This window comes from Geotrypetes seraphini, chromosome 5, assembly GCF_902459505.1.
Source record: "Geotrypetes seraphini chromosome 5, aGeoSer1.1, whole genome shotgun sequence".
Taxonomy (NCBI): domain Eukaryota; kingdom Metazoa; phylum Chordata; class Amphibia; order Gymnophiona; family Dermophiidae; genus Geotrypetes; species Geotrypetes seraphini.
The window spans coordinates 85,308,060-85,322,632 of record NC_047088.1 but is presented as its reverse complement, the minus strand read 5'-3'; the positions used below and the strand labels follow the sequence as shown (position 1 = coordinate 85,322,632).

The following is a 14,573-nucleotide window of genomic DNA, read 5'->3' as shown; positions in this document are numbered from 1 at the left end:
CATACGTCTGCCCCCTCTCTCCTCCTCATCTTCTATCCAGCATCTCCTCTTTCCATCCATCATTTCTCCCATTCCATCATCTCCCTCTTTTCTGTATCCCACATCCCAACATCTGCCCTCTTTCTCCTCTGTTCAATCTAAAATCTGTCTTCCCACTTCTATACAAAATCTACCCCCTCTCTATCTCTCCACCCCAAACCATTTCCACCAGCTTCTGCCCCTTTCTCTCCTCCCATCTCACTTCCATCAGTGTTCTACCCTCTCTCCTCCCCCACCCCTTTTCCACCAGCATCTGTCCTCCTTTCTCCCATCCAGTCTACATCCACCAGCATTTGTCCCCTCTCTCCCACCCAACCCACATCCACCAGCACCTGCTCCCTCTCTCTCCCCCAACCCACATCCACCAGCGATTGCCCCCTAGCATTCCCATAGCAGCAAACTGAAAAAAACTGGTTGTAGGACCTTCTCATACACATCCGTGGCTGCCAGCTTTGCCCTGGAAGAAGTGATATCAGAGAGGGTGGGCCGACAGCCATGAGCATGTATGGGAAGGTCCCGCAGCCGGTTTGTTTCAATTTGCTGTCGCTGCTGCTGCTTCAGGAAAGCAGCAGCATAAGATGGAAGAGTGGCATCGGAGGGGTGCTGGTCCTGACTCCACCGGCTGCACGGTGGGGCCGAATAGCTGCATGGCCTCCTGCTATAAGGTACGCATCTTAGAGGGAACATTGGTGCCAACCTTCTGGAATGACTAGTTATTGCTGATGAAATGTGGTTATACCACTATGATCGTGAGACAAAATAGTCAATGCAGTGGTGGCACTCAGATTCTCCAAGGCCAGGGAAATTTAAGACCCAAGAATCAGCAGGAAAGGTCATAGCCACAGTGTTTTGGAATCAAGAATGTAATGACTAACTATCTTCCAAGGAGCCAAACAGTTAATGCAGAATACTACTCTAACTTGCTGTGCAAATTAAAGGAGGCATTGAAAGATAAAAGGAGAGGGAAGGAGTTCTCATTTTGCATGACAATGTACCTGCTCACAAGGCTGGAAAAAGGATGGGTGTTTTGATGCAGTTGGGGTTTTCAGTGTATAGACCATCCACCCTACTCACCAGATCTTGCTCCATCTGACTATTTTCTGTTTCCAAACCTTAAAAAGAGTTTTAAAGGGTGGCAATTTTTGAATGACTAGGAGGTGATTGCAGCAGTGGAACAGTATTTCAGTGAACAGACATCAGAGCATTTTTTGGAAGGGCTTCAGAAACTTTAGACACGATGTGCCAAATATATTGAACTTAGGGGTGAATATGTGGAATAACGTGTAAGTTTCATGGCTCCATGTCATTGCCTTCTTGGTTGGACTGAGACGTTTTCAGCATTCCCTTGTACTGTGGATTTTGCACAGCATATGAATCAAGCATCCCTATGGTATGTCCATGAAAGAGATACAGTCAAACCTCAGTTTGTGAGTAACACGGTGTGCGAGTGTTTTGCAAGATGAGCAAAACATTCTCACAAATCGTGACTCGCAAACCGAGCGTTGACTCGATTTATGAGCACCCTCCCACGCTCGAAGCGGCATCGCTCCTCCCCCGCCCGCAAACGCCCCTCCCCGAGAACCGGCATCGCACCCCCCCCACTGGAAGCGGCATCCTCCGCCCGTCCAAACAAGCCCCTTACCCCATCTGGCACCGGCACGCAGCACCAACCCACAGGATGTGCCGGTGTCAGTGAATGAAGATCCCGCCTCTTGCCTGGGCTGGGCCTTGAGCATCTGCGCATGCTCAAGGCCTTCTGGCTCTCGTTCTCTCTGAGATTCTCGGAGATTCTCAGATCTTCTCCAGAGATTCTCTGAGATTCTCGGATCTTCATTCACTGGCACTGGCATGTCCTGTGGGTTGGTGCTGCGTGCCGGTGCAGGGGATGTCGCTTCCAGCAGGGGGGGGGAGTGCAATGCTGGTTCTCGGTGGGGAGGTACATTTGCAGGGGAAGCGATGCTGGTTTAAGCGGGGTGGGGTGGGTTGGTGGAGCAGCGCCAGTGGCCTTTGAGGGGGGGGGGAGGTAGAACCAATCAAGCGAGTTTCCCTTACTTCCTATGGGGAAACTCGCTTTGATATACGAGCAATTTGGTTTACGAGCATGCTTCTGGAACGAATTATGCTCGTAAACCAAGGTTCCACTGTATAGGAAAACATGAAAATGTGTTCTGAAAAGAAATAGCTGATTCTACTTTTCCTGTTTCAAAAGCTGAAGCCAGCTCTGGCAGGAAGCCAGCAGCACGTAAGCAGTTATGTAACATGAGGCATCTAAAGAGAGGAAACCCACAAACATCGCTGGACAACTGCTGCTAATATAGTAGATACTGAAAATATATAGAATATGAGCACCAGCAGTTCTTTGGCATAGATCTTCTCTTGCATTCCTCACTTAAAAGACAATTATCAAAGCTTTTTGCTTGCAAATTGTCATCATTCAGCTAAATCTACTGTATATATGGGGACGAATAGGCCAGATGGAGGGAAGGCATTCCCAGGGGTGTGTTTAGGGCGAGTTTGGAAAACAACATGGAAGGATTTTGTACCCCAGGGCAGTTTTCAATCAGAAAGTACACACGTGAAAAGTAGGTACAAACCTGCAGGTTGCATGTTAAAAATTGCTTCTGTTTATACAGTGTAGATCAGGGCTGCCCAAGTCCGGTCCTCGAGATCTACTGGCAGGCCAGGTTTTCTGAATATCCGCAATGAACATGCATGAGAGAGATTTGCATACCAAGAAGGCAATGCAGGCAAATCTCTCTCATGCATATTCATTGCGGATATCCAGAAAACCTGGCCTGCCAGTAGATCTCGAGAACTGGACTTGGGCAACCCTGGTGTAGATGTTCTTGCGCAGGTGGGATGTTGACTTTTAATCCTAGGGAGAAGGTGAGCTAGTGTTCACTTTACAGCTCACTTCCAGTACATTTGCAAAAGCAATGCAATCTTGATGCTTTTAAGAAGTTATTGAAGAGACATTTATTTTGTAGTATGAAATATGGACATTAAGGCATTTGCATTTGTGTAAGCGCTGGTCGCTTATTTTGTTTGTGTTTTTATATGTATTTTTTTTATTATGTATGTTTACATTGTGAGCCGCCTTGGGAAAGACGGGTTATAGATAACATAAAACAAATATACTCTAGCTCCATAGCTTAATTTTATTAAGCATGCTGATCCCCAAATGAACTTCCTCACATCCTCCTTTGCTCCATTATATTGGCAGTATCAATCAGATCTTTGTGTTTAACTGCCTGGGCAGAGGAGGATTAACCCTTTGGTGGGCCCTAGGTAAATAAGTGCATTGGGCTTCCTATTTTAATATAAAACACATTTTAAAACACCCACACACATATGCCTTTGTGGTTATGATTGCAAAAGAAAACTTGACAGGTCATAAGGGCTGCATGCTGACTTCTGCCGACTCGGGCCCCGATACTTTAAAAGCTTTCTGTGGCAGTAAGACTCATTAAAGCACTCTTACTGGCATGGAAAGCTCCCTCTTGATGCACAAAAGGGTTTTGCTGCTAATGATCTTTGCATCAGCCATGGAGAATCTTATGCTAATGCATTACAAGGAGCTCATTGAGGGATGTTATGGGGGGGATGCCGGCAGGAGAGAGTAGGCATCCTTTCTGCCGCGGACAGTGTGAGGGGGTTCAGGGGTAGTGGTGGGAGGGAGTGGGCATCCCTACCGCCGGCTGACTTGTGGTAGGGTTCGGGGGTTACCTGCCACTGACGCACAGCTGATCGCAGCAGGGAGATTCTCTTGCTGTGATCAGCTCAGCAGCAACGTGATTATCTAAAGGGCATCTGTGGCATGGACGCTAGTTGGAGAATCAGGGTGATTAGGCAGAATTAGGCATCTGTCCATTAGGACAGACGCGATTCTACATAGGACGCCTTTGTGCGATTCTCAAAACCCTCTTAGACTATCCCTAAGACCAGGTGTCCTATATAGAATCAGGCCCTAAGTATGTAGTTAGGCATTCTATGTATTAAACAATTTCCTTTAAATGTTTAACCCACAATTCTACAGTGAGTGGAGGAGTGGCACTGGGGTCTTTTTCTGAACACTGTTGCTGTAAAGGGTCATGTTTTTGTATGTATCCATCCCACTTCCCACTGGGAGTGGTTGCAGCCAGCATCAAAATTCTAGAAAGCCGGAGAGAAGCACATGGACTTGGAGTCAGGACCATCGCTGAGGAACAAAGAGCCCCAAGCAGACTTTCTGTCAGGACCTCTCAGTTTACTGTGTGGCCCCTGCCCCCAAGAAGGGTTAAGCTGGGCCACTATGAGCCAGACCAAGGAGTTCATGCCTTTGACATGTACCTTGCACAATTTCTCCATCTTTTGGTATCCCATTGACTTGACACGCTGAGTGGGCATCTTTTTTGCCGGCAATAGCAATGGTTCTGTGTGTGCTGAAGGTAACTCAGACATCCAGCAGACTTTATGATATTGGAACAAGCAAGGAATGGGTCCCATGGTCTTTTGCTATCATCATGTTCTGTGCTTCATATACAAAACATGATTTAGAAACATTACTGTCAATATAAACTAGGACTTCAGTAATTATTGTGTTTGAGCAGGGAACTACTTGATAAGGATCCCTGCATTCAGCGGAATCATTTAGATTAATTTTACTACTGTCAAATACATTTCTTCTAAGGGTTACATGGGAAGCTTCTATGAGTGGTGTTGACGATTTGGAATACATTATCTTTAGAATTATAAATGGCCCTATTCCACGTAATTTCTAGTTGGGAGTTGAAAGTATAGCTATATCAAAATTCTTGTGTGTGACCTTTAGTAATTGTTTTACTTATTACACTTATTCAGTAAAAGGCAGCTACACACAAACAGGAAGTTCTACCTCCTCAGGGTAGAGCAAAGTAATGCAAAAGAGATGACCTGTGATCCTTGATCTTTTTATCCATTCAAGACCCGACACGTACGTGTTTCGGCCGTATGGCCTGCCTCAGGGGTCTACAGAAACATAAAACATGAAAGCCATAATATCACAGAGTTAAAAATAAAATATTAAAATAATGAGACATCAGTTATATAAAACAACCTATAATATTAAACATATATATATATATATATCAAAGGATTAAAAGACTACATATGTTAAAGAATAAAATAGTTTCTTTGTTCTACCCAAAATTAGGCGCCATTATGATCCATGTTAAGATAGTATTTTGTAAAGGATGCTCCATATTAAACCTCCCCCCTTTTATCAAGCTGTGCTAGAGGTTTTTAGTGCGGGCCAGCAAGGTAGGTGCTTTGACGCTCATATGAATTCTATGAGCGTCAGAGCATTTACCATGCCGTTTTGCGCTAAAAATCTCTAGTGCAGCTTGATAAAAGGGGCCTATAAGCTAGTATTCTGCAAAGGGACTACTTATAGCTGCAAAAGGCTAGTGTAAATGCTTGCGCCCAACTGATGGCAGTTGGACATGCACATCCAAACATTCTGTAACAGCGCACCTAATTTCTGGGAACCAAACTGGTAGCATTTGCACAAGACTGTGTCGGAAGAGAATATGTTCACTGTCTGCCAAGCCCCTGTATGTTCTTATCTATTAATGGTGGAGGTGACCCAGACTAACATCAAGTGAGTTCTCCACAGGAGTTCCTTCCTCACAAAGGACCTAAATCATCTCATATCCTAATCTTGCTCTGGTGCCCAATGTAAACACTCATTGCATGGTGTGGATGTGTGCAGACTGTCTCGCTTAATTGTTTTTGAGAGCGGTGGGAGAGTTTTGGGTTTGTTGTTTCATTTTACAAATGGGCAAAACACACAAGGAAATAAGAGAAACCATAGCAAAAGCAGAAACTCTGGGCAGGCTTGCTTTGGGTTGGGATGTACCTTGCATGCTAGACGTTCAGTACTGGGAGTGCCGCCAAGTCTTCTATCAAAGGAAAGAGGCCGCCCAACAGCTGGAACTGGAAGCCTGCCAGCTGCCAGGCTCTCATCCCTTCCTCCAACGCCCTCTGTGTCTCTTCACAGTAATATCCACCAGTCACAGTGCACGCAATGCTGTACAAGTTAATTCATGGGCTTTGCATTCTGTCTGCCTCACAATGCCTATGAGAGCAGGAAAATTACAGGACTCAATAACAACCACATAGTGAATGAAAGCCCTGATGTTCTAAAGTTGCTGTTTAAATGCTATGAGCCATTGTATTTATTTATTTGTTTATTTATTCAATTGTTTATACCAGTGATCTCAAAGTCGTGGCCCGGGGGCCACATGTGGCCCGCCAGGTACTATTTTGAGGCCCTCGTTATGTTTATCATAATCACAAAAGTAAAATAAAACAGTTTCTTGATCATATGTCTTTTTAGCTATAAATTACATTATTATTATTAAGACTTAGCCAAAAGGAAAGATTTATAAACTATAAAGAGTTTTATCTCATGCAAAATTGTCATTTCTTTAATAAGACATTAACTATTTTTTTCTGAGGCCCTCCAAGTACCTACAAATCCAAAATGTGGCCTTACAAAGGGTTTAAGTTTGAGACCAATGTACTTCTTATGCCACTGGTCTATACCATTCTCCCAGGGGAGCTCAGAACGGTTTATAATGAATTTATTCAGGTACACAAGCATTTTTCCCTTTCTGTTCCAGCATGCTCACAATCTGTCTAGTAGTGGTGATAAATTTTCCAATTTCTAAAAGATGAGCAATGCTCCAAAAACTTTGCATGCAAATGAGGTCCATGGAAATACCATCCAATCAGTCGTTGGAGAAAGCGACTATGATGTGTAGAATAGTTCAAGCAAAGAGACATAAATGTGCGCATGAGCCAGGAAAGCTATGTTGTAAGCATGCCTTATTGTAGCGTATCATAGGTGCATGTCATAAGCCTCATTTTGGAGGGGGGGGGGGACAGAGAACTACAAGAAAACCATGCAAATGTTGTTTTTTTTAACTTACTCCAAGCAATCTGCAGCCCCAGTCATGCTGGTATATGCCTGTAACACATGTGCCTGAGATGCACTTTTAACCCATGTGGTTCAACGTTACCTGCCAATAATTTTAGAGCTTTAAAGTTTGACACTTCATTTTGTGTATCACTCGACAATGTCTGGGCGTCACCCAGAGTGCTCATTTTAATATTTATGAACTCATTGTAATACAATTATCGGAGGCTGCAACGACACACAGAAAAGACCGCGCAAAGCCATTTTGTGCATCGGAAGCTAAAATACTTCAATACTACACCGGTTATAACTGGTTTACCATCAGTCAATAAATGCACAGTGATTTTGGAGCATCGGGGCCTAAGTTTGTGGCTCTTTATCACACTGTGATCTCCTCACATCCTCCTTCTTATTGCTATGATTTGTTGGACATATGAAGGTATCATATCTGCCACAGCCAGGACATTTAAGCAAAGTGCCTATGGACATAGCCAAGAAGAGGTGTTAAAATGTCTTTTCCTCACCTCCCTAAAGTTCTTTCCTGATATATTTTCCTTCTGAACATTTGCTATTCTTGTTCTGTCCTGCCAAGTCTCTGGTTGCATGTAGGGCTGGACCCACCATTGAGCAACTGTTTTTCACACAAGGCCCTGCCCTTAAGCCCCTACTGATATGTGCAAATGAGTCCCATGCAATAAGCCTCTGCACATCTAATCTAATCTGGAATTTCTGAGTTGCACTATGTCCAAAAAGATTCAAGGCAACTTACAATTTGAAATTATGGGTATACAAAGTGGTACATTGCATACAAGATAAGATGAGATAGGAATAGTTCAATTATTGAGTAGTGCAGAGGTATTTAATGGACTTGAGCTGGTGGGTTGTGCGGAATAGGTACCGATGAGATAGGGAGTACCAGGTTGGGTTGAAGAGTTAATTGTTGGTAGTGTTTGTGGAGTCAAAGACTTTTGTGGAGTCTTTAGTTTCTTATGAAATGTGAGGTAGTTTAGTTCAGATCTGATGGTTGCTGGGAAAATGTTCCATGCTTTTGTACCAATATATGTGAGAAGAGCGACTAAAATGGTTAAGGGGCTGGAGGAGTTGCCATACAGTGAGAGATTAGAGAAACTGGGCCTCTTCTCCCTTGAAAAGAGGAGGCTGAGAGGGGACATGATCAAAACATTCAAGATAATGAAGGGAATAGATTTAGTAGATAAAGACAGGTTGTTCACCCTTTCCAAGGTACAGAGAATGAGAGAGCACCCTTTAAAGTTAAAAGAGGGATAGATTCCGTACAAACGTAAGGAAGTTCTTCTTCAACCAGAGAGTGGTAGAAATCTGGAATGCACTTTTGGAGGCTGTTATAGGGGAAAACACCTCCAGGGATTCAAGACAAAGTTAGACAAGTTCCTGCTGAACCAGAACGTACGCAGGTAAGGCTAGTCTCAGTTAGGGCACTGATCTTTGACCCAAGAGTCGCCACGTGAGTGGACTGCTGGGCACAATGGACTATGTTCTTATGTTCTAAATATGCATTTGTACTTGAGGTTTTCTGTTAAGGGGAGGTTCAGCTGGAGCTTGTCCTCCACATCCCTTTGCATTTCCTTATTACAGGTATATGGCTTTCTGTGCCTTATATGTCTAATATCCTTGTGTGTCTCTCCTTAGTCTTATTATCTTGCAATAGGAATTCCTATTCTATAAAATAATGAGAGATAGACATAGAAAATAATAAGTGCCAACTGGGTTGATCAATGGCCCATTGAGCCCAGCATTCAGTCTCCAACTACGGCCAGTCCAAACCAGGACTATACAGAGGTCTGTGCAAAAAGCATAGGGGAGGTGGGAGTGCCAAAATTGCTCCCTGTCCATTGTGTCCACTACTTAATAATAATAACAGTTTATATACCACAGGACTGTGAAGTTCTATGCGGTTTACAATGATTAGAAGATGTTACAGATTGAGTAGAATTAACAAAGTTAAGGGATAGTGATTAACAACTCTAGAGATCAGTTGTTGTGGACTAAGATTGTATAGGTCAGTTACCGAAATACTTCAGGAACAGATATGTTTTTAGGTGTTTCCTAAATTCCCCATAATTCATGGTGCAGTGAATTAAGGCGGGGTCACCAGGAGGCATGTCACAGAGGGGGTAATTCTGGTTCAGTATGATCCTCGTCCAAATGGATACTGGTGGTGATATTTCAATAACACATGATGAAAGCTTCTTAGCAACTTTTAAATATATTATACTGTATATATAATGTTTATTGGTTGTTGAAAATCAAGGGGTTGCTGTGAGTGAACCAGACTGGATCACATGATCACATGTTGCCTCAACAGCAACCAGAGAGAAATGTTCTACAGTGGTTTGACGCTGCTCTACTGTCTAATGACTTCATTGGCCCTCAGCACCCTGAGCTTTTGGGTTCAAACCCACACTGCTCCCTGTGACCCTGGGCAAGTCACTTAATCCCCCCATTACCCCAGTTACATTAGATAGATTGTGAGCCCACTGGGACAGACAGGAAAAAAATGCTTGAGTACTTGAATAAATTCATGTAAATTGTTCTGAGCTCCCCTGGGAGATTGGTATAGAAAACTGAATAAATTAATAACAAAAGTGACAGGCTAAACTAGCTCTAATTTATTCCCACAGCACTGATTCTCCCAAGGAAAAGAGGAGTATATTTCTGTCAATTCAAGGGAATAAAATTGAGTGGTAAGTTCTCTCCTGGTACGCTACTAATCAGGCTTCTAGCCGCCTCCTTTTTGTCCTGACAGCCTGATTCAGCTGTGGTTTCTAGTCCCTTCCCCACTGTGTATTGGGACTTGTAGTTTGATTTCCCCAAGGAAAGTGGACAGTGACTCAGAACATCAGTAAAAATCAATCAGTCAATCATTATCATAGAGCCAGTAGATATCCTTATTACCAGCACAGGGCCATTGGCCACCTTACCCTGCACCCTACTTCATGCATGCCAGGGATCTATAAAGTGAGGAACATCACACACCTTGGATCTTCCTCTGGCATGGAGTGACAAAGCATACTAGGATTTCCTGCGCTCCCTGCCCCTACCCAATACTCTCAACTTCAGGTTTCCTTGGCTTTGCAATGAAATATATCACCAATTGCTCTTTCTTTTTCCCCTCCTTTACCTTTCTCCTGGGTGACCCTTTCAGCCTAGAGATTTGTTTGTTTTAAAGCATCCAATGCTTGTTTGCTTGAAGTGATTAACTTTGCCACTCTCAGGCAGCTTGAAGGAAAGGCTAGGAACCTTTCCCACGCCTCTTGCTCTTGGAAAGAACTTCCTCGAATTGAAATCAGCTGGAAAAGAAAGCAGAAAACAGAGCCAGTGAACTGCTGTGAGGTCAAGAGGACTGCTAAAGCTTCTCTGTGCTGATGTTTTCCTCTGTATCACCAGCTGTACCCTGGTTCGTGTCTCCCCAATCCACCCTTACCTGGCTACCTGACTGAAGAGAAGAAAAAAGTTTGTGTAGCTGCTGGGGAGGATGGGCTACCAGTTTCATGTTAGAACATAAGAACAGCCATAGTGGATCAGACAAATGATCCATCTAGCACAGTATCCTGGGATGCAGTTGGAGTGGCTCAGGGGGCTTAGGCATCTGAGTCAATCAGAGCCTTAGGCCCCTCCCTGGTGCATCCCAGAATGCACGGGGAGGGGAGACCTGCCATTTTGGAGTGGTGGGCCAGTCGGATGGTGTGATTATCCCTCTGGCCGGACTTTCAGTGAAAAGGTACGGGAGGTTAGGGGGGTAGGGGTAGAGTTAGGGGTACAGGGCCTGCAGCCTTGGGCGTGTCAGAGAAGTTAGCTTCTCTGGGTATCAGGGTTAGGGGGTGGCGGCAGGAGGGGCATCCTTCCCACCAGTCTTTAATGGGGGGGAGTTGTGGGGCAGGAGGGAGTGGACATCCCTCCTGCCTGGTGTACTGTGGGGGAAGGCGGGGGTTCAGTGGCAATAAGGAGTGGGCATCCCTCCTGCTAGGGGACTTTGCAGGGGGTGGTGGTTCCTTACCATGGTTGCTCTGCTGATCACGGCAGGGAGATTTTCTTACCACGATCAGCTCAGTGGCCACATCTATTTGAAATGTAGGCCAACATTTTGCTAGCCTACATTACAAGCATCTATCGTGGCCCTAGGAAGATGCCTATGGGCCACTTAAGCTCACTCAAGTCCACTTCTGGGTGAAACCATGCCCACACCCAACCTTGGACAAGCTTAAGTGTCCCAACGTGTGTCTCTTAACCACGACAGATGCCTACAGTGTAGGCACCTGTCTCGGGATTAAAAAAACCAAAACATGCATCCTGATTGGCTAGGTAGACAGCGGTAGGACACCTCCACTGCTTACAATCGGGACACCATTTATAGAATTTGCCCCTTAGTGCCCTGGGCCATGGTAGAAACATCTACCATGGCATAATAAAAGGGGGCCTTAGTATTTACTTACAGCATTTCCAGTTACACATAAGTATGTAGTAATTAATACGTGTTGTAAGAGTAAAAAGTAGAATCAGACTTTTACTATCTGAATGAATTATATATCTGGCATTAAAACACTGAACTACCATGCTGGCTGTAGAATATACCCAAGATCGCTTTGCTCTTTTCATACAGGCAAAAATAATTGAGGCTGAAGGCAACACTTATAGTGTATCCACTAGACTTTTATAGCCTCAAGTTTGACAATTTCTTCACCCTGTACATCTTGATCTATGAATCATTCTGAGCTCTCTCATTGGGTTTCCACCTCTTTCTTTTGTCCGTTTGGAAAAACTACTCCCCCACTATTGATTTTGCTTCTTTTCCCACAGAATTGGTCCTGCCACGAGTAGTATAGGATTTAGTATCATGTCTTACTGAGCCTTTCCTAGATCTCATATATTCAAGCTTGAACCCTGAATTCAACGTCTGAGAGAGACGCTCAACGTGTTTATCTGAACATCTGATATAAAGACGAACAATGCCAAATAAGTTTTTTATATTAAGAGCATGGCATTTGCAATTATGAGAGATGGGCATTTACAAATATCTATATGGAACAAGACAGTAGAACCAGGCCCTGGAGTCCAGGAGTTAAAATACCACAATTTATTAATGTTCACAACAAATCAATGTCACAATAAAAACAAAATCCGACAGGTGCCAACAAATAAAAACATCAAAATTGTACTGTGTTTGAATTAAACAGACCCTACAAGGTCCGTGTTTCAGCAAAAAATTACCTTCCTCGGGGGTCCTAAAAAATAATAAATAAGAATTACAGCCATACAAAGAAAGCAGAAAAAGAAAGCCAATCAGAATTTGAATCTAAACAAACAGGTTTCAAGTTTATTTAAAAATTTGATATACCGCCGGTTCAATTATGAGGGGAGGGTAATTTTATGATTACATATTGTACAAGGTATTGATTATATAATAGGAAGGGTGGGAGATAAGAATATCATTTGTATTATTGATGATTATTAAGTGATATACTTATTGTTAATCTGTGTTAACATATTGACACACTTATTGTAAGTTTGAAAATGAATAAAGATTTTACAAAAAAAAAAAAATTCAAAGCGGTTTTACACAATATAAAAACAAAGTATAATAAGAACGTACGTTAAAAACAAATTACAAACAATCAAACGCACTGACAAACATTAACTTACCGATACAAGATGGAGAAGGGCAGAAATACAATTTGTATAAAGAGAAAGAGGGGGAGAGGGACCAAAACAAAAGGAAGGGGAACAAAATATAAATAGTCTAGAATCATATAAAATAAGCTAAAATGATTAAAAAATGGCAAGGAACAGATTTCCATTACCGTCCTTAGAAGGACTATTATACACCGAATGCGTCTTTAAAAAGAAAGGCCTTCAAGTTACTTTTAAATTTATTAAGGAATGTAATTTCTCTTATATAATTTGGTGCTGAATTCCAGATGGTAGGGGCCGTAACAGATGCTAGTGCGCATAGTGTTAATGTATCTAACAAAAATGAAAAATATTGAAAAAGCAGTGAGCCACAGATTGTGACATCCATAATCTTACATTATGTATTAGTGATTAAAACAACTAACACCAAAAACCTTCCATGCTTAAATTGTATGTTATAAAGCATTACAAGTGCAATGATTGAGAATTGAGCCATTGACCAGCAGGTTGTTTGGTCCAGATTGGTTTCACGGTCTCACAAGTTTGAGCAATTTCTCTGAGCACTTTGGTAGTATAGAATAGTCTATGTTTATGTACAACATTGGAAAGATTTAAACAGTGCCTGGAGCTATTTTTCTGATACGGATAATTCTACTAGCATGTACTACTTAAGCAAACTTGACACATACTCAACTAATACAAAATACTGTAGTCAAATTACTTTGTAATGCACAGAAAAGAGATCATGGCACCCTTCTTCTGAAGGAACTGGTAGGATTAGATTTAAACAGTGGCGCAGTGATATGGTGAGAGGCATCCATGGCGGTGGTGCCCCTCCCCCACCCTCTTCTCCGCCCCCCTCCACAAGCTCCTTTTCCACCCCTCCTGCCGTGTGTGCGCCACTTCCCTTCCCCGTACCTCTGTAGCATTCCTGACACGAGTAGCAACTCCCAAGCTGCTGTTGCGCCAGCGTCAGCTCTTCCTCTGATGTCACTTCCTAGGCGCGGATCTAGGAAGTGATGTCATAGGAAGATCTGATGCTGGCACGACAGCTGCTTGGGGGTTGCTATTCGCGCCAGGAACACTACAGAGGTACGAGGGAAGGGAAGCAGCACGCACGTGCGACAGCGGGGGAGGGAGGAGAGGAGGACGTGTGCCCTCACCAAGACGGCAGATGGGGTGGACCACCCCTCCTCCCCCCTTTACTACGCTACTGGATTTAAACTCTTGGTATTAGCTTTCTGTGCTTTGTGCATTGGTCTCCTACTTTATCTGAATTCTAAGCTGATTCCACATCAGTCTTTTTGTACTCTTCATAATCCAATCTACTTATTGAACATAGGCAGTAGACAGTAAAAAAATTCAAATAACAGTATATAGTATGACATAGTATGTTACTCACAATGTACTCCTTATGCCACAAGCTGTTTCTGACCACTTTATATCACTGCAAATCATCACCGTCCATTTAAAGACTGGATATCAGGACAAGTGAAACCCATCTGAGCATCTGCTGACATTAACTTGGCCAAAATCCCATTTGTGGATCCCTAGTCTTATAGCAGCCACAGCTGCAGCCTTCTGCTCTCTTGCTATGGTACACTCTGCTCATCTAAATAGAGCTTGGTGTACTTGCCCTCAGACCACAAGGAGTGTGAAGAATATTATAATTTAAACAAAGCAGCCAACACAAGTGGACTGTTGTTATTCAGGACTTTGGCCTAGATTCACAAAGCAAACCGATCATATACCAATCGGTTTGCGACCCCTTTACTATCAAATTTCCATCCGGCGTGATTCACTTACCTCTCCTGCGATCCGTTTTGAATCCGTGCATGCAAAGTAGGCTGGGACGCGATTCACAACACCAAATTTCCAATCTGACTGGGCTGGCTGATCACCTGAAGAAGCGACTGCTGGGGACCAGTTG

The 14,573-nt window shown here is 43.3% G+C and overlaps 1 protein-coding gene across 1 annotated transcript in view; it reads left to right on the top strand.

The window, feature by feature from the left end:
* The window catches only part of TSC22D3 (TSC22 domain family member 3), a 228,365-nt gene that overhangs the window by 86,998 nt on the left and 126,794 nt on the right, over positions 1-14,573 (top strand). The window lies entirely within an intron of this gene.